The 26,451-nt window shown below is 30.1% G+C and overlaps 1 protein-coding gene across 2 annotated transcripts in view; it reads left to right on the top strand.

Annotated features, from left to right (window-relative positions):
- Nucleotides 1–4,541: 4,541 nt before the first annotated feature.
- LOC136972641 (uncharacterized) overlaps nucleotides 4,542–26,451 on the top strand; it is a 61,266-nt gene continuing 39,356 nt past the window's right edge. The window contains exons 1-2 of one of the 2 annotated variants that reach the window (XM_067267240.1): nucleotides 4,542–4,747; nucleotides 8,962–9,044. The gene's annotated coding sequence lies outside the window, so the exon portion shown is untranslated. The remainder of the gene's footprint in view (nucleotides 4,748–8,961; nucleotides 9,045–26,451) is intronic. The other variant, XM_067267239.1, reaches the window with a different exon arrangement.

Here is a 26,451-nt window from a genome sequence, read left to right as displayed (position 1 = left end):
ATTTATTAAACACAAAATATACTTTATTAAAAGTTACTTTTAATTAAAAGGAAGCTGACGTGCTATATCAATGAAAATTTAGAACGAACAGTTCCCGTCAAGTTTAAGTGTAAATTGAGTATTTTTTAAATTAAATCTTTTAGTAATTCTGTGACATTCTGATATATTAGAACGCTAGCAGAACCTGACACATGTAATAATAATTTATTCAAATTATCTTCCAGGAATTGTCAGACTTTTATTTTTGTTTATTTATTTATTGTCAGCTTTCCAACATGTAAAATAACTTAATTCGAAAGCAATAATTGATACCAAAATCGATTATTTTCGATGCTTGTGTGACAAGTTTTGTTCAGTATAGAACGTAGTAGACTGCCGATGGCCGAGCTGCTAAACGATCAATCTATCTCTCGGTGGAAACCGAGATCGAACAGATGGGTCCAAAAATTTCAGAATTTTTCGGGTGGTTCGTCACGTTTACGTGGGCTTAATTTCCCTGTTTCCATTCCTGTCCACTCCCGGAAAAATGATTTTTTAATTAAGAGAGAGAGACCTATAAAGTAAAGGCGCAACGATTTCGTATTAGCGAAAGAATTATAAAATTACGCTATGTAGGCCTATACCAGTCACAAAACTTTGATATCATATTGATGAAAGCATACATTAGAATTTAAATTTTTTTCTCTTAACATAAACGGTTACCGTGGACTTATATTAAAAACCGAATTGATTTGGACTAATAAAATCAAATCAAAATATGTATCAAAGAAAGAAATTCCAAAACTTTTTCAAAATTTTGTTGCATTTCAATAAGACGTGTTGTATTTGAAATATTTTTGATTCCGTAGTGTTCTGCCAGATGGAAAAAATTTGAAAATTTACAATATATAATGATATAAATTAAATATACAATTCAAACATTTTAAGCTTAGAAGAGGAAATAGTAATTAATCGAAATATACAGTGTGTTACAAAAAAGTATTCATTCTGGAAATGGGTGATAAAACTCATCGAGATAAACATAAACTGTAGAATAACGGATTTGCAAACTTTAGTTTAGTAGTTACCGGTAGTTACCAAAATATGATAGGTTAATGTTGCAAAAAAATGACTTATTTTAGAATCCAATGTTGCCACTTTAAAAGGGAAAAAAATAACCACAGTGAAAAGCTTATTGCCCCTGTGATTATTTTTTCCGCTTTGTGATTGTTTTTCAATCTGCCCTTCTAAAAAAAATCAAAAGAAAATTCAAAATTAATTAATTTAAAAACCGTTTTACTGATTACTACATTACAATTTAAAGTTGCTGAATTTTATTCAATACATTGCAACCATACTGCCAAGGTAACGCGCGACCACTACGCTAAAATCGCTCACCATTTCCCATTTTCAGTCATTGGTCAACACTCGGCAGGTCTGTAACGGCGGCCCATTCGGGCGTCGTTTGACAAAAGGTTAATCTCTAATATTTCGACAACTATCGCGAATTTGCAAATATGTTACTCCACATTTTTTGCTTATTTCCAGAATTGTAAATTTTTTAAAACACCTTGTATAGAAGTGCGTTTATTGTAAACATTTTGAAACGAGCTAATAGAGTAGAGTATTGATTATCCGAAAGTTAATAATCAGCCATCAGTACAACACAATATTTATTCTTCCGAGGAATCTGATGCTTTATCTTCACCATAATATATTGCTAAGCTAACCAAATCGTAATATATTGTTACGACAAAGTGCTGTAGAAAAGTGTATTAATATTTATCCATCTTACCACAAAATCAGGAAAGCGAAGAAAGTCATCAGATACAACTACTACTGAGACAGAAAATGGAACGGATATCAAACTTCAAGCTTTAGTGGACCTAACGACAGAATGTCTTTTTATGACGCTAACAGATGTATTAAATAGTTTTTCTCTAGAGGATGAATGTAATTTGAAGAATATTACCAATACTTATAAGTGAGGTTTGGATGGCGATGGAGGACAGAATTGACAAACAAAGAGCTTCAGAAGAAAATTTTGAAGACTAATATAATTACAATGCCTTTGGTGGATATATAAACTTTTTCTTACGACAAAAATGAAAAAAAAAAAAAATAATAATAATAATTTTGTGGCAAAATCCTAGACCAAGTTCTACCGGATATTGAAGACAACTCGTTTTTGCTTCGTAATGTTAGGTAGATTGTTCATTTGACTCGATATGGTAACACTTTTAAGTTGACTTATTTTATGTTAAAACATTACAGACCTTAGTATCTATTTCGATAAACTCGTGATTGAAAGTAAAATTTTTATATATAATTTCAGTACTTTGTGTTTCATAAATCTGTTTTTTGATGTGAATAAATTAACTTACACTTCCTGGTCGGTTTCCTTCAAAAGAGGCAATGTAAACAGGAAATATTTTCATTTGACCTAACGACTCTTCATTGTCACTGTATTCTTCACGTAGTGTATCGAATGGATATAAATAAACAGTAAACGCACATGACTAAAAAGAGTTAGTGTCAACAAGAAAAAAAAACTATTACCGAAAGATTTTAAAATGAAACTGATTTTCTTCTAGATACTCCCAAGCAAGATGATGATAGTTCGGCAAGATTTTTTCAAATACCATTATTACTGTCGACACAGCCGGCGATACAGTTTATACCGCCGGGGCAAGTCATGCAGTTAACGTCCCTTTTCCTCTACATAAAATGAAAAATATTTTGTTTTGAAATGACATACCAATTAGATGTGCCACACCTTGCTCCATCAGTCAATATTCAACTCGCGCCGTGTAATATAAATAAAAAAATATTTTAAAAATTTTGGGTAGTTTGTATAAATTTATACAAAATGCCCAGTTTTCCCATAAGGTAGCGAGGGTCCTGAGTGCTGAGATAACGAATGTTAACAAAAATCTAATAGAACGGTTTTGTTATGTTACAAAAACAGGCATCCGGCTACGAAATTGATATATGCAAATTCCAAATTTACGTGAAGAACATAGCAGAGTTACTGTATATGTGACTCTTTATCGTTGGTATCAAATGCCAATGATTCTTTATAAAATTTCAATACACGGATAAAAAAAAATTGAATCGTTATTTATTATTCCAATAGGACAATTGTTCTAAAAAGTGCAAGAGACTAGGCACAAAGAATTCAAAAAGTTTCATGAGAGTTATTCCTGGAAAAATTCTAGAATAAACACCAATATTGATATTCTACATCAGGGCTGTCCAACTGGCGGCCCGCGGGCCGCCAGTTGCGGGCCGCGGGTACCGGCCCGCAACAGTTGCGGGCCGCGGGTAGTTGGCGGGCCGCCATACTCGCGGGCCGCCAAATTATTTTTACGGCCCACGAGTACATTTTACTATGAATAAATTTATGTTACTAAATTATTATTATTAATATTAAAATTATTTTACTATGTGAAAATTACGGCCACAATGTTCTCATTAATATATTACGAATATTTTAAAGTTTTCTTTTTAGTGTAAATAAAATATTTTTTTAATTAACATAAACTGACTTTTCATTTATCAACCTTCTTGGCCCCCGAAATGTTTGGTGAAGAAAATATGGCCCGCGGGCTATAATAAGTTGGACAGCGCTGTTCTACATAATACTTTAATTTATTCAAATCCAATTATTACAAATTTTAGGTCACTTTGCACGAAGAAAAAAACTCCATTAAGCGACATTTCAAAATTATTAAAAGCGCCAAATGTAACTATAATACTAGATGACTTCGAATCTAACTCTGTAACGTCGATATATAACAGGCATGGGCAAATGCGGCTCTTTTTGAGTTACGTGCGGCTCTTGCTGAAAGTGTTAATTTCTGTTTTTTATTAATATTTTTACAATTTTATTTTTATAATTTTGTGAAAACATGTTTATTAAAAAAATTCAATATTTGTTTTATTTTATATTTATATTATATAATAAAATCGCGTGCCTTACCATACTATCCACCACGACAGTACAGAACTGCGGCTCCCATGCATTTTGCAAAACCTACATTGCGGCTCCCAATGAACTCTTGCTTGCCCACCCCTGATATATAAGTTATTAGTTGATATGATATGTAGATTAGTGTAATAAATAATATTTTTATTAGCCTACATAATGAAGTCCAGCTAAAATTGAGACCTGTGCGTTCTGGGTAAACCAGGACCAAATCCGAGCGAGCGACTACGGGAATTTTTCATATAAAGTTTGCTTGGGATATGCCAGGCCTCGTCTCTCATCAACCGGTCGTCCCATGATGGATAGGATTACAAGACTCTCGCAGTGCCCACAGGACAGAGAGTTAAAATTTTGGCCATTCCGCCATCTGATAATCTATATTAATTCAACGTAATGTATAAAGTCAGTGTGCGTGATTTAATTATATTTCATTTAATAGATCCAATTTAAAAGTTTTATACGAATTAAAACTAAATAATGAACAAAATTTATTAATATAAAAATAATTATAAATAATTTCTTATTTATAATTACTCTTAATTTTTAAATGATATAAATGTTTGTTAATAGTTAGGTTGCGCTAGAGTAGCGGCTTGATCACTTGCAGAAGGAAATCCGAAAATTCCGAAAATGTTGCTCTTTTTGTTTTCTTCTTAAATATGTTTGTTAATCAAGTATTGTAATTTTATTCTCTTGGTTAGAACTTACGGCTTCGTTAATTTAATTCTACTAAAATGAATTTCCGTCTACGTAATCCTAAGCCTAATGATGCAAGTGTTGGTAAGAGCTCCTTTATAATCCATTTTTTCATAGAGATTTCGTGTTTTTTACTGCTTTTCTCATTTGAAACTCCTAATTGATAAATTCTATTCATTCTACAGCCGATTCTACTCACCGTTAATGTTGAAACCACTCAAATTCTATACTGTGTTATCACTAAACTAATATTTAATCTCCTTAATTTGATATAACTTGTGATAAGTTAATAATATACTGTAAAGTACGATTGCACTTTGAAATTAACAATAACAAATTTGAAAAAGTTATATTATTAAATGTCAAAGATAAAACTAACCAGTTTCTAATTCAATTGCTACTTATTATCTATTTTTTTCACAAGAGTTAAACTCATTTTAGTCTATTTGAAGCTTTATTGTAGCTGAAATTTACTCATGTTTTTAATATAGAGGTTGGTATTAAATTTTATTAATTTTTCAGCAAATTTCTTCAGTATTTGATTGATTTAAAGAGTAAATAAATATAAAAGTTATATATTTATATTTAGTAGTGTAATGAGCATTTAAAAGGTTGTTTGCCAGCCACACCCTCAATTTAATTTATCAATCATGATGATATAGATGAATATTTTAGTGAAACATACACATACTAATTGACTGAAAAAACTTTGTTAATTTATAAAAATTTATTATAAAATCCAGTTTTTTTTTTTTTTTTCATTATTTAGTAGTAGTAGATTTTAATAGGAAGTATTTATTTTCACTAGGTGAGATCATAGTAATGCTTTTTACATTTTTCACTATTAAAAACAAAATCATGTTTGTTATCTGTGGTGTTTTGTATTTCCTCTTATTGTTTTGTTGTTTCAATTGTACTTAAGTTTTGGGTTTAATATTTAAACTGTTCATCATAAAGATCATTAATTATTTTGGTTCAATTATTTCATTTTTTCTTATTATGCAATTCAAAAGAAAAGTGTAACTTAACTAAGGTGACAAACAGATTTTACAAATATTTTTTGAAAATCATGACTTTACTAAAGCAATGTCATTTATCAATTTATATCGCTTACATAATCAGCATAACTTAGATGGCTAAATTAATAAGTTCTTGTTGTGTTTTAGAGGATTTTTATTTTTAAAAATTATTATGAACAGGAATTTCATTGTATAAAATATTTTTTTTTAATAATATTTAGTTGATCTATTTCGAAAGGTTTTATAATGCTAAACAATGTGAAAGTAGAGTAATTTGAATTTAAAATGATATGTGAGTATAAAAGTAGCAATAAATTATATTAATTTACTTTTAAATTATTAATTCTATTATATTTGTTTCTGTAATTGATATTTTACTAGATTAATCTAGTAAAAATAAACTCTTATATTCTTAAAAATAATGAATTTTGCATAACATTGTTATAATCATAAAAACAATTTAAGAATAATATTTTATTATGAAAGTGATATTTGTTTTTAAAACACTAAAATAAGTCATTACAATATACATATTTATATATATTTCTGTTAATAAGCTTGATAAAAGACATTCTTAGACACTAAAACTGTCTTTTATCAAGTCCATTATGAGTTCATTCAGGTCAACAATGCTGCTTCTAAGTGATAAGGGTCAGAACAGATTCTGACATATCTTAGTTGGATCATTCATGAAAAATTTTCTAGGTTTTTTTCTGACTTATCTGGAGTCATTTCAGGGCCCTCTGACACATTAATTACTTCTAAATATACATGAAAAATTTCACTGTTTGATTCATCAAATGATTTAAACAATAAAATTGCATATGAACATATGTTCAAAACAGCATAGTTGTAATAACTGTTGAAAATGACCATTGCCAAATGTAATACAGGATCCTATCCTCCACCACACAGATTGGTGCATATATTCACAAATACAAGGGGTGTGTCAAATTATTTCACAGGATACAGCAATGTGATTCTGTAATTCATCAACATTTTCAATGAGGCCACATATTAAACATCCTGTAACTAAAACCATTCCATTTTGAACCTATGTTCATATACACTTTCATTGTTGAAATTATTTGAAGAATCAGTCCCTGCAATTTTTCACATATATTTAGAATATTTATGTATTGTATTTACTCGGGTATAAGATGATCTCACATATAGGACGAGGTGTTACTTTAGACATAAAAATAAAAAAAATTAGATTTATTAATACAATTCTAATTTTATTTCATTTAATCACAAATAAAATATTATCAAATGCATGTATTAAGGCAAACGTGGTTGTTTGCCTTAATATGTGATGAATGGAAAACAAAACCAAAACATTATAATGAGCATGACCAGAAAAAGTTTATTTTTAATGATTCAGAATGTGTTAATATTTATTAAAAATAACAACTTAACTAATATAAAATAACTACATTTATAATCATTGCAAAGTGACCTGTATTTCATTAATGTTTTTATAAATAACTAGAAACTATTTTCTGCAAACGAATGTGATGCAACACAGCTTTTAATTAATGATGTAGGATTAAACCAATAAACAAAGGAAAGTGTGTCTTAATTTGTTTACAGTAGGTGCCAACTTATAAATATACTGTAGACCTATAATGACAGCATGAAGTATACACAGTTCACAGGAATTATTTCAAATGCAAAGTGTGTAGCTCACGTGTATAGGACGACCTAGGTTTTTGAAGTAATGAAAAATGAATAAAAACCTCATCTTAAATGCGAGTAAATGCAGTATATAAATACAGGTATACCTCGCCTTATGTCGGTAATTGGTTCCAGGAGAGGCGACGTAAGTCGAAAAACGACTAAGTCAAATTTACTTGTGTAGTTACGATGTAAGTCGAAACTATGGTGGAAAATGCCAATAATGAGCCCTTAAAGACTGCTAAATAAGACAACACAGAAACACAGATGTTTTCATGTTTCGTTCTCTAGGATTTATGATGATTATATTAACATTTACTGTAAATGTACATATTTTAATATGATTTTATGCGCTTTCAATGCTTTTCTAATGATATTATGACTTCAATATTTGTGGCGGACAGATGTAAAGTCGAATAAAATGACTTAAACATTGATTCTTAATGGTTTACATCAACTATACAACATTGCAAGTAAGGGAAACAGTATGAGGATACACTGTACATAGATAGGTAGAAGACATAAGATGACACAATAAACTATATTGTATATTGAAGTAAATAAATGTTGAAATTGTAGTTTTTTTAATATTGTTATAACAACAATATTAAAAAAACTACAATTTCAACATTTATTTACTTCAATATACAATATAGTTTATTGTGTCATCTTATGTCTTCTACCTATCTATGTAATTGTATCCTCATACTGTTTCCCTTACTTGCAATGTTGTATAGTTGATGTAAACCATTAAGAATCATTTTTTAAATTTTATTGTAATTTTTAGAAGTACAAAGATAAATTTAGTAATCATTTTGTTTTAATCAAGCATTTTTGTTCTGTAATTGTAAATAATAAATTAATTTAATCATATTTTAAATATACAGTGTTTATTAAATATTTGTCATAACAGAAAGTTGGGGCATACTATAGATTGCACCCTATGGAATTTCGGGACTTTGAGTATATATTTGAACTCGGGACTGAGACAAGTTCAACTGTACCCTACTTTTCCACCGGAGACGAAAAATAAGAAAGTCATCATTCTTTTTTAATGTTATTGTGCAGACGACACCATAGCTGCTAGTACCGCCATCTTGCGGTAAAGTCTGCAAATCATGACGTCGGACTACGGTCATCTCCCGGAGGGATAGGTTAGGTTTGTTGGACAAGTTGCAATAGCGGCGCATAGTACTAGCCTACTGATAGCAAGTGCGTGAAAAGGGCTTAACTCCAACTGCAGACGATCAGTGTGCTTGTGGATAAACATCTGCTTCTGTTGAAGGTATATATAGCCGACTTGTCAGACTGCCTGTTAAACATGCGATAGGCTTAGTGGAGAGAGCAACACAACTCCTGATCATCGTGCAATAGCCGGAAAAAAGTATGATAACTTTCTTATTTTTTGTCTCCGGTCCAAAAGTAGGGTATCGTTGAACTCATCTCGGTCCCGAGTTCAAATATATACTCAGTCCCAAAATTCTATAGGGTGCAATCTATAGTATCCCTGAAAGTTGTCTGGAAAATTGAATGTTTATGCATTTTTCTTATCTTTGGTGGATAAGACAATTATGGATTTTCAACATTATTACCTAATTACAGAAATAAAAGCTAAGAAAAATGCATAATTGAAATATGTTTAAAATAAAAACTATTATTGTCTATCAACCTGAGAGAAACTGAAGGTATGTTAGTTACATGATTTGATCTTACAGAAAATTATTGAGCTGCAAATTCATTAGAGAAACAATCTAAAATACATCTAGATTAATTTTTATTTATAAGAGTTATCTAACCAGCATTTTAAAACAGTATTAATGATTTAATGCTTTTATTTTTATGAATTAATAAGTGCAGTTTGAGGCAAGAATATATTAGTTATTAGTTTTTCACTTTTTTCTTTTAGTGTTATGAATAATATTTGTATAATGTGACTAATAAACAAATATGCTTATTAAGCTTAATACATTTTCAATTTTCATGTAATGTTTTCTGTTACTTTGAGTTCAAATCATCTCTGTTCAATTTTATTCTGTTCAATTCAATTATATTCAGATATTTTTTGATGTTTTGTTAGTGTTTACTTATTTAGAATAAGGGAATTTAAGCATTTAAATCAGTTTGCATATATTACTTTCATTGAACATTTTGAAAAATAAATACTATATACAGTCAAACCTGTTTTTATGCGGGGGATAGGGACCGCATAAAAGAAAATGCATGAAAAAAAATTGCACGAAACTTCACGAGTGGCTATAAAAAATAGTTTTCGCAACACAATTAAAAAAATATTTTTTTTATCCGGTGAATAGGGATTGCATAAAAAAAGTCTCACGTAGAAAATAACTCGAAACGGTACGAAATAACTAGGAATTGCTTTTTTAACTCCTTGGGCCTTTTTTTGCAACACCTAATGGGGAAAAAAATCCTCTAAGAATTTTAATTTTTATATTAATTAATTATTTCCACTTAAATACGAATCTAACATTAAAAAGTCAAAAATAATCGTTAAATAATGATTTTATTTGATAAATATAGCTGCAGGAAGTGTTATTTCATTTAACAAGGCATGAAATTTCACACCTGCAGTCTAAAGCTGGAGGGGAGCTGGAGGGAGCTACTGCATCTGTTCAAATATAACATAATATTTATGGTTTTTATGCTATTAAAATAAGAGGGAACCGAAATAAACGTATGAGAAAAAAATTTTACTGAATAAAAAATGAAAAAACTGCTGATGTCATAGAAAACAACCAATAGAGTTTTTAAAAATTTTACAGGAGTCAATTATGTTCCAAATTGATTGAAATTTTCATATACCGCACAAAAAAATCGCACAAAACAAAAGGCACAGAAAAAGACCGCACAAAAACAGGTTTGACTGTATATAATATAAATAGGCTATATCAAGCATTTTAAAATATACAGGAAATTGTAATAGTCCTTGTTTAGTTTGTAAAATTTATAAATCTTAAATTTAAAACTTACAATAAAACTTTGTTAAACTTTTTTTATGCACTCCATGTTTGTTCTTAAACTTCCACAAAGCCATCATTAATATGAGTATATTGTTTGAGCTAGTTTTCAAACTCTGAAAACAAGCTGCTTAGTGATTGAATGGATTTAATTTGCAATCCTAATGCTAAGATCCTTCAAAGATAATAGCTGATATAGACAACTGTTTTCCCATGATCCAAGTTCCATGATGATAAATTAGATAAATTGGTCAAAAGAGATCTTTCTCTACCAATCCAATAGATGAGAATTCACAAAACTAATGCATAAAAAACTTAAATAATGAAGCTTTCAAACAGTGTTTATTTTAAATTTATAACATTTATTCATCTTAAAATTTAAAACTACTAAGAACTTTCAGAACATACTGTATATACATTTTATTATTGATTTTCATAAAATCATCTTAGTTGTACACTGTGGAAAATTGCAAAAACTAATATTCTCGCTAATTGTGGGTGTAGGTGAATTACCACATGGGAAATAGACACCAAGAGACAAGTTAACAATAAGTTTATATATATAGCATAGAGATGATGATACAAATATAGATATATATGGTTAAGTTCACAAAATACAATTTCACATGCACCTGAAGTTCTCACCGTTACAATATTATAGTCACAGATGGTTTAACATGCCGTAAACCAATTCGTCCTGAGAACAAAGAATTCACGGTAGAGACGAATATTTCACAATATATATTAACGTTTTTTTATAAATACTCAGCGACACACAACACTTGAAGGGCACTAAAACATATACGGAACACACGTACTTGTCCGAGACATAGAAATGGTCGATGGATCACGATTCCAATTTTTACCTTATACACCTGAAAAACTGTCCTCGTGAAAAGCTTATCGCACTAGTCCGTATGACTCACCAGTCTCCCAAAGAAAGGACAAAAAGCCCCAATAGCTGGTTGGTGTCGCCTTAAATACCCCTTTCGGTGTACATGACAGGTTGCCAACCATCATACCTCACAGCCGAAAATAGCCCAAAAGAAAAGAATAATAAATGTATGTGTATATATATATAACAGACGGCTGCAGCCACACAACACTAACAAATATGCAATAATTTAAAAATAATAGGATTAGTAGTAAATTTGCTAATCAAAATTTACCTTATTTTACATAATCTTGTCAAATGTAATATTAAATTGAGAAAAAAGAAAAATTTCTAACATGCAGAAAATAATAAAAAGCATTGTCATCCCTAAGGCTTGGATTTTTAACACCTAGAAAACAGCAAAATAAGCAGTTATTAAATCACCAAAAACTGAAAATATGACCTAAAAAAGACCTAAAATATTCAGAAAATAAGCATTAACTGAGGTTAATTCAGATTTCTTTTAATCTCCGTGTTTTAATTATCAACTTTCATACATGACATTGTTAGACTTAATGATTGCACTGTATTACTATGTACATATGTAAATTTTCAAACTTGAAAGATTAACAGTTCTCTGCCAGTAGAACTTTGTCTGAATGATCTTTGTATATCACATGTCATCAGGGATGCTTACTTGAAAAGGCTGATGTCACTGCTTGAGAGCTCAGATTTGTCCTCTTCATATGTAGCTATTTCTTTTAAAAATGGCTTCGGTTTTCTCTTTGTTTTAAACTCCTTGTTTGTTGAAAGAATTCTTTTAAGTTCTCTAGAAATGATCTATGCTACTGGACCATTGGCTTGACATAGGTCCAAATGAATTTCAGCTACAGTCTTGGGGGCATGACACAGTTGAATACCTACAGTTTCCAACCACGTAATTGCAGTTGGCAGTCTTCCAAACTGAGATTTAAGATTTACTTTTCTGGAAAGTTGTATAGTTATCCTTCTCACATAGTTAGGTTATCTGTCTTAAAGTATACAATTGATTGGTTTGATTTTATTCAGTTATGGCAATGCAACATATGGGTGATCTGCCAAGGAGAGAATGGCTTTTGGGAGGTCTTTTATGGAAAGCTGTTTAGATGTTACTAAAGTCTAAGCCATGTGGCCAGTTCTATGCCGAGGCAAGAATCCACAACTACAACCAACTACCTGCGTTCAGTGGTTTTATCCATTTGGCCACTGGTAAGCGCACATAATTGAAGGTACACGAAATTTTAAAAAAAATTAGTATTTACTGAAGGTAGAAGTGAAGGTTCTGTCCTTATAAGTTTCCCTTTCAAAACATGTGCCAAAGCTTTGTTTTAAGCTCCTCCCAGGATCAAGCCAACCCCTAGTATTGTGACATGGTTGGACAAAATTTAAAAAAAAAATACTTGACAGTTTGCACAAAATGTGATGGAAAAAGGCTACAAAATCCCCAAAAAATAAAAATCATATTTTGGTTTAAGACCTATACCAAAATTTCTGCCAAAATATGACTTTATAAGGCAGTTGTGCCCATGGATCGCGTTTTGTTCATTTCATGCCAATGTCATGAAATTCTTCATTCTCTTGCCCCTCACTTTTGTTTTGGGGCCATTCCTTAATTGTTCAACCTCCAGTCAACAAGACATGTGACTGTTTATTTGCACTCTCAGCTGGCTAAGAGCCTGTGGAGTGCGCTTTTTGTATCATATGTTTTTGCAACTTATCCTTTTCACATTTTTACCAACATACCATACTGTATATTTTAATTATCATTTTTCTAATAAAAGGCTTTTAAAAACCTTTCATTTATACTCTACATTACTTAAAGACCAGAAGTCTCTGTCAAATCAGACTCATAAAAAAATGAATTTTTTTTAAAGTCCAAGGCCAGTCATCACAAATTTAACTAACTAATTCATGGAAAACATACTGACAATGTAAAATGCGATTATTTTATAATTTGTTATAATGGTAATTTTGGTATATTTTACAAAATAATTGTAATCACTATCTTGCCAGCAGATTAATGGATAAAACTATAACATCTTAATTCTGTCGAAAAACTACTTTATGCATGCTTACACCACTAATTATTTTATTTAAAAAATAAATAAAAAAAAATCTGAAAGTTTATTTTTCTTAATTTTTTAAATAAGTAATATTGTTACAAGAGAAATTAAAAGTAACTGATAATTTTAGTTTTTTTTTTTTTTTAAATTACAAATATTTGACTGAATGACTTCATATTTTTCATTGAATAATATTTATTCTCAAATATTATTCAATTATTCTCAAATATTAATACCATTATTTGAGAATAATATTTATTCTCAAATAATGGTATTATAAATTTATTTCATCTAAATGAAATAAATTTATGATACCATTATTTGTAAATATTTAAATTTAAGTTACATAGTCTTGCAATAGTTATAAGGTGATTCAGTTTTTTTTTCATTATTTAATAATAATGAAATAAAAGAAACTGATACATCAATATGGTCAGATATCATACTGATTCAGCTAAATTTTGCAATATTATAGATGATAAAAAATTATTATATGAGGTAATATAGGTACTCTTCACTTTACAACTGAGTTTCGTTCCAACGACTACGTCGTTAAGTGAATTGGTCAATAAGCGAGGAGCTTGCGCCAGGAATATAGGATCATTGTAAAATTATACAAATTATGCACAAACTTCAAATTTATTCATAAAAAGACATGCATATGTACATATTATCATATGTTTTTTTGGTTATCTAGAGCTATAGAGGGTCCAGGTAAGGGAGATGACGACAATGAAAAGTTGTACCGTCAAGGGTGGAGGTTCTGGATGTAACAGTCGAAAAGAAACTCGTGTGGTTTGCTTTGTAATCTTTTTTTTCTTGATAAATTTCTCTACAGCACTTCAAAAGTTCACTCATCCCACATTCAACTTTACTAAAACATTCAGTATTTGGATCCATAGCCTCAAGTTCCAACAGTAGGTGCATTAATTTTGGAGAACACACCAGCTAACCCATGTACCATGAATTTCTTTTTCACTTTTTCAGTTCTTTCCTGTTCTTCCTGTTCCAAATGCTGCATCGCTTCTAACTCTATTAAATCCTCATTTGTTAGCTCTCCATTGGCATAATCCACTAATTCAACAATGTCTTCCACTTCAACATCTAAATTAAGTGCATTGGCAAGGCCCACAATTGTTTGAATTACATCAAACTGACTAAAAAGTGTATAGTAAGCCTATAGTATGCTCAGTTCGCATGTCACCAATTGCCACTGATCAACACTCAAGCTGAGAAAGGGGATTCCCCGAATTGCAGGTTGAAACTTGATTAGCCATAAGTGCGAGTGGTCGTTAAGCAAATAGGTTGTAAAATGAGGAGTACCTGTATATTTTCAGATTCGTTGTTAAGGATTTATATAGATAGGTTCTACCTATTTGTTGATCAGAATTGGTTATACAGTAAGAAACTATTGAATAAATTGTAAAATTTCAAATGACCATAATGCACAACAACTCGTTCGAAATAATTTTTTTTTTAATTGGTTGATCAAATGAGCATATAATTTGCTACTTTGCCACACTCCATATACTATTACTTATAAGTTTCTTTTTCATTTGATTATCTCATATATTAAAGTGCCCTTCAAGTATATTTATAGATTGAGATTTAGTAGTAGTTTAAGAATTTAATGTATCTAAAAAAAGGAGGCAATTCATATTTAAAAGTCCAATTATGTTCACTGATACTTCTATGTCAACAAATTAGCCAATCCACAGAAATGTCTCAACTATTCTTCTAATTTTATGTTAGCATAAGGATGTGAGCTTTAGCTATTTATATATATTTTGTATATAATTTTTGAAAATACGTCGGATGGCAAAAGTTTTTTGTAAAAATAAAAAAGACACAGTTGTTCCAAAAAATTCTTTTTAGGAGATCACCATTTATTTTTCATTCATATTCTAGAACACTGTAGACGACCAGACCTTTCTTTGTAGGCTACTTAGCTGCCCGGTTAAAACGTTCCTTAAAAACATAAAAATAATCCAATTAAAATTCAAAAAACTTTAAAAATTGGAAATGGTAGATCTTATGACGTCTTTAAATTCTCATCCTTATCTGTTCGGGAGTCTTGAATCCTTTATATCCACTTAGAAATAGCGCTGGAAAATGTAGATTAGGCTTCAACTTCCTCTGGTGACAAATTATTACAGTGTAATTTTTGAAAATGCATCAAATGGCAAAAGTTTTTTGTAAAAATAAAAAAGAAATATATAATTTTTATTTTTTGAAGGTTGATTTGTTGATTTGATTCATACATCAATGTATGTACAGTATATTGATGTTGGTGTCACATTGTAGAATTAGATCAGATCAATTTTATACAGTGGAACCTCGGTATACGACTTTAATCCATTCCTGACGTTTGGACTTATACCGAATAGGACTTATACCAAACCAATCTTTCCCATAAGAAGTAATGTAAAAATGATTAATCCGTTCTTATGTAAAAAAAAACCCTCTTGATATGATATCTTAATGGGGTTGTAAAATAATTTAAACACTGTTTGAGCACATTAATAAAAAAATAAATTTTATTATAGATTTTTAAAGTTATTACAATATATTGTATTATATTATTTAAATCAAAATCAAATCAAAGCTCTCTTTAATACTAATAATCTGTTTAGAAATTGATTTAACCCCTTTTGCAACGTTAGCAGATTTAATAATGTCTTTATTTTTCACGATTGTCGATATCGTCGTTCTCAGAATACGGTATGCAATAGTCAAATCTTGAACACCTATGCCACCTTCATATTTCTCAACAATCTCTTTTTTTAGTTTCATTGTGATTCTAGTCATTTTTTAGTTTTCTGTTACTTTTCATTTGCCTTTTTGCAATTCATGATTAATAAAAATAATAAAATTTTACTTACAAATTAAAATCAGAAGAAATTTAATAAAGTTATAAACCGTGGGACGCGAACGTCTAGTCTGGTCTAGTACACCGATAGTGCTACTTGTTCATAGATGGCGCGTGTAATTGAATTAAGTCGTATACCAAACAAAAGTTGTATACCAACCAAAATTTGTTTCGTTCAAACAGGATGTATTCTGAATTGGACGTATTCTAAAGCAGACGTATACCAAGGTTCCACTGTATAATGTTAAAGTTATGTGTAAAATGTAACAACTGCATATAAACTATAACAATTTTCAGTGTCTTGAATGAAATGATCCATGATGATACACTAAAGAAAAAACATATAATCACTTTGTTTATTAAATATTAAGACAAATTGATAACATTACTTTAGGGTAAAAGTTAATTTAAAGGAAAGTTGTATAGATTACTCCCTATGGAATTTTGGAACTTTGAGTATATATCTGAACTCAGGACCAAGACGAGTTCAACAATACCCTACTTTGGACCGGAAACCAAAAATAAGAAAGTTATCATATTTATGATTTCTTGTCTTTCACAATGCATTCTATGCCATTTTAGAGTTTTCCACTAGGTGGCTCTGCTTGTTGTTCAGTATACATTTCTGTTTTTTTTCTTTTGTTCAAGAACTATCGTGAATCAATAACTAGTGAGAAGTGTGCAAGATATATATGTATATGATATATATTTGACGAAAACTATAAAAAAAAATGATACATTTAAAAAAATTTTTTATGAAATTTTTTCGTCAAAAGTGCAAATGGTTGTAAGTCAAGGTGTTAATCAAGTAAGTCAAGTCATAATTTGAGAAGTTACTGTAATATTAAAACATGAAAATTAGTATACAGTATTTAAATTTTGTTAGTTATTTTTATTTTTGCATTCTATTTGTAATGATAGTTGTTGTAATTGCATGCTGAAAGTTCTTACTTTATAAAATTAAAGCCTCAGTTTTGATTCCCCATGGAAGCTCTATAAATCACATTTGCCTCAGGCTACAGCAGAGAAGTAGGGATTATAGTGTCTTATGTTAAATATATTAATGATTTTGTCTTATGTCTAATGACCAGCTGTATAGAATGCATTAATGAATTGAAGTCAACGAGTCACCTGTGCCTTGTACTGTACAGCCCTGTATTGAAATATACTATGAATCACCCGTAACTTGTAACTCCTAGCAGCTGCCTGAAAGTTTATCTACTGATCCCATTAACATGTTAATTTAAATATATGCTCTCCACTTTCAAATTAGTAGTGGCTTGCCCCTGTACATCATACTTTTCCTTTAGCAATTGAGTCGTGCCAGTCATTTGTCTAACTCCTTTCAGGGAAAATTTTTTAATTGAAATAACGTGACTTCTGGTTTGAATTGGAAGTTCATATATAGTTAATCTGGACCTCCTGCCCTTAAGCTTTTCATATCTGGTCTCGGCTTTCATCTATCTAACTACATCCTCAAGAGTAAGGAAGGATGGACAGACATATGACAGTGGGAATTTATACGTCTACAATTTTTTCAAATTGCACCCCAAAAATTAGGTTTGTGAATTGGTGTTTATATATACATAGAGAAACTTTCATTTACACATATGTTTCCAGCCTATTTTATAGACCATCTTCAATTGTAACCATTTTGGAGTACTGATTATCCAACATTCCAAAATAGAACATCAATAAAGCTGAAATGTTCAAATGTTTACATTTAAATATATTTATACAAATACGAGGGTCATTCTAAAAGAAAAGAACATTTTGATCTGACGAGCCATGCAGTTCTCCCACCATCCCCCACCGCTGCATCATGGACCTTCCCATTTTTTCCTGCCAGTCTGATGCTAACAGAGAGCTGCAATGATCATTTACAGTTTTATAGTGTGACTGAAATGTGTGACAAAATTAAAATTAAAGATCTCGCCAAGTGTGAGGTTCGTGGTGTAATATGGTTTTTGAATGTGAAAAAAAGTCCGGCCTATCAAAATTTACGGATAGATAACCGAGGTTTAACTGACTGTAAATTTTTACCAACTATGCTGCACCATTCAAAACGAATGGTGGGGATTATTGTTCAGAGGCATTGTGCTTCTTCACAATAACGCACATTCGCATACTGCTGCGTTGATGAAAAACTTGCTTCAGCAGTTTAAGTGGGAAGTTTTTGAAATCCTCCTTATAGTCTGGAATTGGCTCCAAGTGATTATCATCTTTTCTCAAAACTGAAGGATTTTCTGGCCGGGAATCACTAAGGAAGTGACAATGAACTGAAAGAGGCTGTTAATGACTGGTTCAAGAACTTTGTGGTAACTGAGAGTGTAGAAGGCATAGAAAAGCTGGTGATACACTATGACAAATGTTTAAATTTGTATGGCAACTTCATAGAAAAATAGCTAAGGTATCATATGTGTTGTAAAATAAGTTTTGTTTCATTATCTTAAATAAAAATATCTAGATAAACAAATGTTCTCTACTTTTAGAATGACCTTCATATATTTAAATGTGTAAGATAGTTATAATGTATTTAGTGACTAAGTAATTATTATAGAGGCTGTTAAATGTGTGATTTTGCATTGTCCCTCATTATGCTTGCAGATAATTTAAATAACAAGAATAAATATGCATTTATTTCATGTAGATTGCATAATTTTTCATTTAATAAGAATGTTTTAAGTGATCATTTATATTTAAATTTTTCATGTATTTTATCTGAAAGAGACCAGAATATTGATTCCAACTTAGTGGCCAAGTAGATAAACTAGTAAACATTAGTTTGTGCTTGACCAATGAGCTAGCCATAAAGTTTTATAGGTTTTCTTCACCTGTCACACCAAAACAGATTCGGTTCTTTTGGATCTGGATCCGTTCATTTAGGTATCACAGGTGTCTTCTAAAATTTCTGATCTCCCAGGGGAGTATCTCCTGGAAGATCGATCACCATGTGTTGCATTGTCTTATTTCATTGATCCAATTAAATGGTTATAAAATAAATATTTGACATACAAATTTAAATACAGCATGGTTATAATGTAAAACAAATGAAACATGTGAATTTTATAAAATACAGAATAAACTGGAAGATGCTAATTCTGTAGTAATGAATCATTTCTGAAATGGAATTGTCATATAAAAATGTTAATTTTGTAAAGTAGATTTTGAATATTAAGAATTTTCATGTAAACCTTTGTAATATTCACAAATATCAATATATCAAATCTTGAAAATACAGTATATTCTGTATATACACAATCATTTTTTTACAGATATTACCAATGGTTGTCTAATTTTATCAAAATTAGTTCATCCCAAAACATGAATTAAAGTATACTTATAAAATTTTACTTATTGTAATTAAAGTTTTATCTTTAGTCACAGTCATCTTCAACATTAATAATATGCAGTTATTATCAACATTAATCAGTGCATTAAATGCTAAACATGAATTGCTTTGTCATTTGTTTAGAATATAGCAGTTTAATGCTGGCATCCTTTCCATCAATTCTATGCTAGCTATTAAAGACAATACTGCAAGAAAAAAGAAAGCAAATGAATGACAGTGGATGAATTTATAATAAATATATATATAATTATAATTTATAAATTATAAAAAATTATTATAATTTTTAAATTATTATAAAAAATTATTATAATTTTTTATAATAAATAATTTTTTATATTTATAAATTATAATATTTATTATAAATATATAATTTATAATAAATCTTAAATTAATAACTTAATAATTAATTTATAAAATTTCTAGTGATAAATCTTTGAGTTGTGTGTTTTTAATTGTTTTAATATGTACTTCTATGCTGGCTCTCCACTTAGCGTGATCACATTGCCATTATCTAATGATTCATAGTGACATAATCGCTGTCCTACATGCCTACATACTTCGCATGAAATAGAGGGCTGTTTGCAATAAACTGGAAAATTTTTAAAAAGACAATGAATCCAAACGTCACTATTGTGAGTACTGCATTTATTGGTATTAACAAAATAAGATGGAAAGTTATAAAGGAAAAAAAAAGCAGAGAGACATTAGTGGTTACATCTAATTTTATGACAGGGCAATTTATGGACATTCAGATACATTAATCATCGTAAATTTCAAAATTTCAAAAATTTTATTAAAAAACTATATAATAAAAAATAAGTTCATATTTTACCTATCATTAACAATTGTTTGTGTATTTCAAATACTATATAGATTTGGAAAAAATGTCTTGTTTCTGTAAATATGCCATTAGCAATAGCTGCATATCCTGTTGATGTTTCACTGGCTTTTCTTTTTAAATATGTATCCTTTAATCCCTTCCATTTTTTGTTTTCACACTTTCAACTTAGTTTTATATTTTTTAATTTAATTTTGTACTTTTGACAAGACAGAGAAGACATACTTCTCTATAAAATTGTGCTGCTGTCACAGCTGCACATCTTAGAAGTATGGAGGAGTACATGTCAGGAGTTGCAATTTGGCACAGATTATTTGGTGCCCAAATCATGTGCACATAAAATAAACCAGACTTGTAGGTAGTCAGTGAACCAAGAACTAGGTCAAAAGAAAATATGAAATGCTGAGACTGTTTCTACAAACAGGCGCGAATGCGAGATTTGTGCATGCGATGCTCGTACTCTCCAAGACATAGTCTTGTCTGAAAAATGACTTTACTATTTTACTTGTATTTTTTTAAGTTTTAATACTAAAGTCTTACCTGATGGCATCTGATATCCTCCAACAATTTTTTCACAGCTGTATCACACTATCTAATATTTGCCATTTTTCACTTTTGTTCTTCTTTAAATTTCCAAATCATATGGTATGCAGTGCTAAGGAACATGGGTAAAACTATGATGTCATGTACACTTGGAATTATGGGTGTTGCAAGCTGATTGGCCCCAACAGAATTGCTATGTGAAAATATACATTGTCCCACTACTCTGTTACCAAAATACTTCAACGCAATTTTAAATGTAAGATGATTTTACTGTGCATGAGCAGTGGAAAAAGCAATTGAATAGTCTTGAATTGTCTCAAAATTAACACTAAGTGGAGAGCCAGCATTAATGTCAGTCAATAATTTCCATTAATTGTAATTGTGTTGTTATCAGTTATTTATCATCATCAGTATAAATGAGAACTAAAATGAATTCATTTAGTGTAAATCAAATGTAACAAAATTGTGATTTCATTGATATTATAGTATTTGAAGCCATTAACTTATTATTATAATTGTTAGATGCCATATACAAGGTAATACAAACACCTTTTTGACAATAATTTACTAAAATAGATAAAATTTAGGTGATCCTGTTGATCAATGGTTATAAAACATTTTTGGAATTATAGATAGTAGAAAAATAATCAAATTATAATCTGCAGAATGTAGATTTTAGATTTTACGTTTATAAAACATTCTATAAACTAATTTGGAAGCTGTTAACAATTCCAGAAATTTATTACATTTTTTTTTTTATCAAAGTAAAATGTTTTGGAAATAAACATAATCCAAAAAAAAATTAAATTTTCATTATTGAGTTATAAAAATAATATAAATATTTAAAGTTCTGAAAAATTTTATTTATTTATCAGGTGTAACTTACATTTTCAACCAACAAAAAATGGAAATGCCAAAACAAAGGATGATATTGAACTTTACTTTTTGAGATTAATTTTCAAACAGATTTTGGTAACTGTCATAGCTTAATTACATCAGATACTTCTGGAAAAAAAAAATAGATGAACATCATTGTTTGCTTTCATACTTTAAGAATTGCAAAATTACAGGTTCAGATTAATTAATTGCCAAAACTTTCTGGAAATTACTTACTTCAATTTATTGATCTTTGACATTTAATTACTCTCAAGCTAGTAAATTATAATTTGGTAATTTTTAAATACAAAAATGTACAATAAACTTTTAATCAATTTCCAACAATTTTTAATATATTTTTTTAGACAACTGAATTTTAAGGTCAAATTCCTCATCCCTAATTTTGTTTTGCTACTTTTAACTTTTAATATTTAATTTAATTGTGGTATTATGATTTTAACACTTCTACAATAATATTGTAAAGATAACTGAATTTTGTGAAATTTTTATTTGAAAATGATCCATGATTCAAAATTTTTCATTACAAAAATTTTTATAACATTCTGTCAATTTGAGAATTTAAAGAATGATAGTAGGACATCATTTAAAATTCTAGATAACTTCCTACCTAAGATTTTAAGATCTACATTGTCACAAAAGTATCTGGACACCTATAAAATGAGGTTTTAGTTATATCTCATTTCTCACATGAAATAGGAAAAAGAATAATGACAGATATGGAATCTTCAGACATTTTTACACAAGAAAAATTATATACATGTGCAATTATATGGATCAAAAAGAGAAATATAATTTTATTTTAAACTGAAAAGTTTTAATCACAAAAGTATCTGACAGAGAAAATAAATAATGAAAAAAATATATATTTCATATATTAAAAAACAAGTTGGATCTCCTTTTGCCCTGATTACAGCTGAATGACTAGGCATTAATTCATCCGATTTTTTTTGTAATTGTTTAAATGTAAAAGTTTGAAACAATGTTTGGTTTTGGAATGATTTCTTAAATTTAGTTAAAAACCTGAAGATGGACTATGGTAATAGTTTGAAAACATTTGTTAAATAAAAAATTTTCTCTCTGAACCTTAGGTGATGTAATAAGATTGTAGTCTCTCTCTGTGGATACACTTGGTATGAATAGTTTTGTCTATTACATTCCAAATTCTGATGATATTTTTCAGAACAGTTTTGTTTGTTATTGGTTTTGTGAGAACCTAGTGGCCAATATTTTAGGTGATTAGAAAATTTTAAAATTTTGTTAAACAGGAAACATTTATACTAGGCACAAACAAACTTTCTTTCAATTTCGGAAGAAGTTCCTGAGGAGAGATGCTGATTTTAATATCAACTGTTCAAGGAAGTTCCTTGTTGCTTCTCTCCTCAGGTGACTTGAATAGCCCCAAATGATTGGTCAGACAAATATCCTATAAAAAAATAGGATCAACACCAACTCCCAGAGAGCTGGATTTGGAAACATAACTTCCAAGAAAGTTGGTGTCCAAATAAAAAGGAGTTTTCCTGCCAAATACAGGAAAATGCTGCCAGCCCAGTCAGCGACTCAGAAGAAAAGAAATTATATTGCATTTTCTGAAATCTTTTAACCCTCTCTCTTCAATTTTAGATAAATTTGATAAGTCAGTAAAATAGCTAAGAAAAATATACTTATAGTAGATTTATTCGATAAGACCCTTGATATTTTAGACATTGTTTAAATCAGTGGTTCTTAACCTTTCAGTGATGACGGACCATTTATCAAAATTTTTCTCTTGCCATGGACCACGAGCTGTTTGGCAGTAATATAAATTCTTATAAGGTTGTTCTATAAATTAAACATGTATAAAATTATTTGAAACCAAGAGTATTATATTATTTGCAAAAATGTTACATATATTATTTTAGTGCAATTTTTGTGACTACATAGTGTTTACCAACTGCTGGATTCTTCGTTCTTCGTTCAGTGCTACTCAAAGCCAAATGCATGTCAGCACTGGCTTCCAATCAATTTCAATGTTTACTTTTAATTATCAAAAGCACTGAGAATCCTTGCTTGCATAAATATGTGTTCGAAAATAAAGTTAGGTACCGTAAAGCAATTTCTCGAATTTTAGAGAAAGCAATAGCTTTATGGCTCCAAAAATCTTCAAGATTAATTCCTGTCTCGAAAGTATCCTTGCAGTTACTATCATGTTACATTTCAATTAAGTCTTCTTGTATTTTATCCGGCACCTCAGAAATGTTGACTATGAAAGGATTGTGGATCGGTTTCCAAATAATGCCTTCCAGGAGGTCTTTTAAAGGAAACTGATTCCTATTCAGCTGTCACAAACGTAGAGAGAACCCAGAAAACTCTATGTGCCAGTGCAACGCAGTGGGAACCCGCGACCAAACTCTTGGTGTTTAGCGACAGAACCACTCGGCCACTGCTGGGCATCTCAGCACACTGACTGTCAATAATTGGGTTCAATGTATCAAATGCAGAAAAATTCTCTCTTAACTTTGCTGATTAATAGGTCAATTTTAGCGATAAACGTACTGATTTTATCTTCAAATGCAAATATATTGCTAGTGCCTTCCAATTTCATATTTCCTGACTGTTGCAGTTGAAGGTTCAATTTATTTAGTTTGTGCAAAAAAATCCACTAAATAAGCAAAATGTATTTGAAATTTGAACTGACAAAACTCTTCGTCATTTATTTAATAATTTTAGGCTGACTTCACGGACCACTTCAGGTGCTTTCAGGGACCATCAGTGGTCCACAGACCACCGGTTAAGAACCACTGGTTTAAATAAATATGTTTTTATATATTAAAAATGTTTCTGGTCTAGTTCTATTGTCTTATCCATGAAAGATGTCAAATCTCTCCTGGATTCATAAGCCACTCAAATCTGTATAATTTACAAAATATAATTACTAATGATTGCCTTAAGTATTGGGCTATATATATATATATATATATACTCATCGGGCTTAGAGATGTTTATTATTTACAAAATATTGTGAGTTAGGATGCGATTTTTTTTTCTTTCCTAACTGGCATCAGGAATCTTGACGTTAAAAAGATCTTGACAATCTTTAAACAAAATAAAATATTTCCATCCTGAATCTGTGAGTGTGGTCTCAGATCCCTCAATCGCACATTCCTATTATAATTGTTCATTCTGTGTGATTCCATAATTGCTCAGTCAGATTGAGATCAGGTTATTGAGACCAAGGAAGCACTTTTATAAGGTGCCTATCATGAAACTCATTTTAAAGTGTGCTTTGGATTATTGTTATGCTAGAGAACAAACCCTTGCCCTAACTTTAATTTTCTTACTGATTTCTGAACGTTTTGATTTAAAATTGTTTTTACACATGTTGATTTATTATTCCATCAACAACTTCCAAAGTTCAGTACCATTTGCAGACATACTATCTTGTACCAGCACTGAACTGTCTCCATTCTTTTAGGCAATCATTTGAACCAGAAACTTTGAATTTGGATTTGTCCAATCACAAAACTGAATTCCAAAATATTATTGGTTTTGTATAAAACTCTTTTGCAAACTTTTTTGCTGATTTTTTTTTTTTTTTTTTTTTCCTGCTGATGAATGGTTTTTTCTATTCTTTTTTTTTTTTCTTAGCCATATAACTTCATAGCCTCTTTTCCTTAACCCGTCATCATGCGTCCACGGTCATTTATGCACTAATCAATTTTTAATTAGTTTGCGTAAAAATTTCAATTGTTTGAAAAAATTACAACCTGACTAACTTTTCTTTAATTTTATGATGTGCAATTCAGTTTTTACTTAAAGCATTTCATTATTTGTATTTAAGACATGTGGTCAAATCAGCACTGTGGCGTGCATGAACTCTGGTTTCAATTTTCAAATTTCCTGCTGGTTACTGTTACTAATTTTAGTAACAGCAACCGGCGGCGCACACTTGTTCACTTATAATTGCATTGTTTTAAAGTGAATAACTTCTAAAGAACTCGAATTTGACCCAGAAATAATTTAATTTTTCCATTGATAATTTTTAATCCTTTTATAAACTTTTATGACACCATGTCCCATATAATTTTTGTATTTTTCTAATTTTATGGATATAAAAATGAGAGACAACTGTAATAAATAAAATTAATACATTTTGTTTATTAAAATTAAATTCATAAAATTTCACTCACAAACAGTCAAGATGCAATGCAGGCTTTATTTTTATAATTGCTTTTTATTCATACTAAACTACTGAACCTGTTACCGGTGTTATTTGCGTGAAAAAATCTTCGTGAGCATCAAGCAGACCTTCGGCATGGGCGGTACACTACGGCCCTAACCACCTTTGCATCTGATCCCGATATAGAGCCGGAGTTCGACAAAGCTGACATCATCGACACTACGCCCCACCTGGAGCAACTAAAATGGCGGGAAGCTATATCCATCTGTAAGGCTAACCACCGGACCACATGTATAAATCGGAAAGATGAGATTAATCTTTCTACAGCGTGGCAGGCTCTTATAAACAACGATCTATAAATAGCAACATCAGCGCACGAATGCGCATGACCACCGTAATGATCGTTTCTTATGCGAGTTTCACATTTTTTCGTTTAAACATCTGCGTTTCATTTTTAGTTTCGGTTTTTTATTTAAATATCTACGT

The sequence above is a fragment of the Centruroides vittatus genome, unplaced genomic scaffold (assembly GCF_030686945.1).
Source record: "Centruroides vittatus isolate TY-2023 unplaced genomic scaffold, ASM3068694v2 contig_299, whole genome shotgun sequence".
In the NCBI taxonomy this organism is placed as follows: Eukaryota; Metazoa; Arthropoda; class Arachnida; order Scorpiones; family Buthidae; genus Centruroides; species Centruroides vittatus.
Note: the sequence above shows the minus strand (reverse complement) of the source record. Positions and strands in the feature narration are given on the sequence as shown.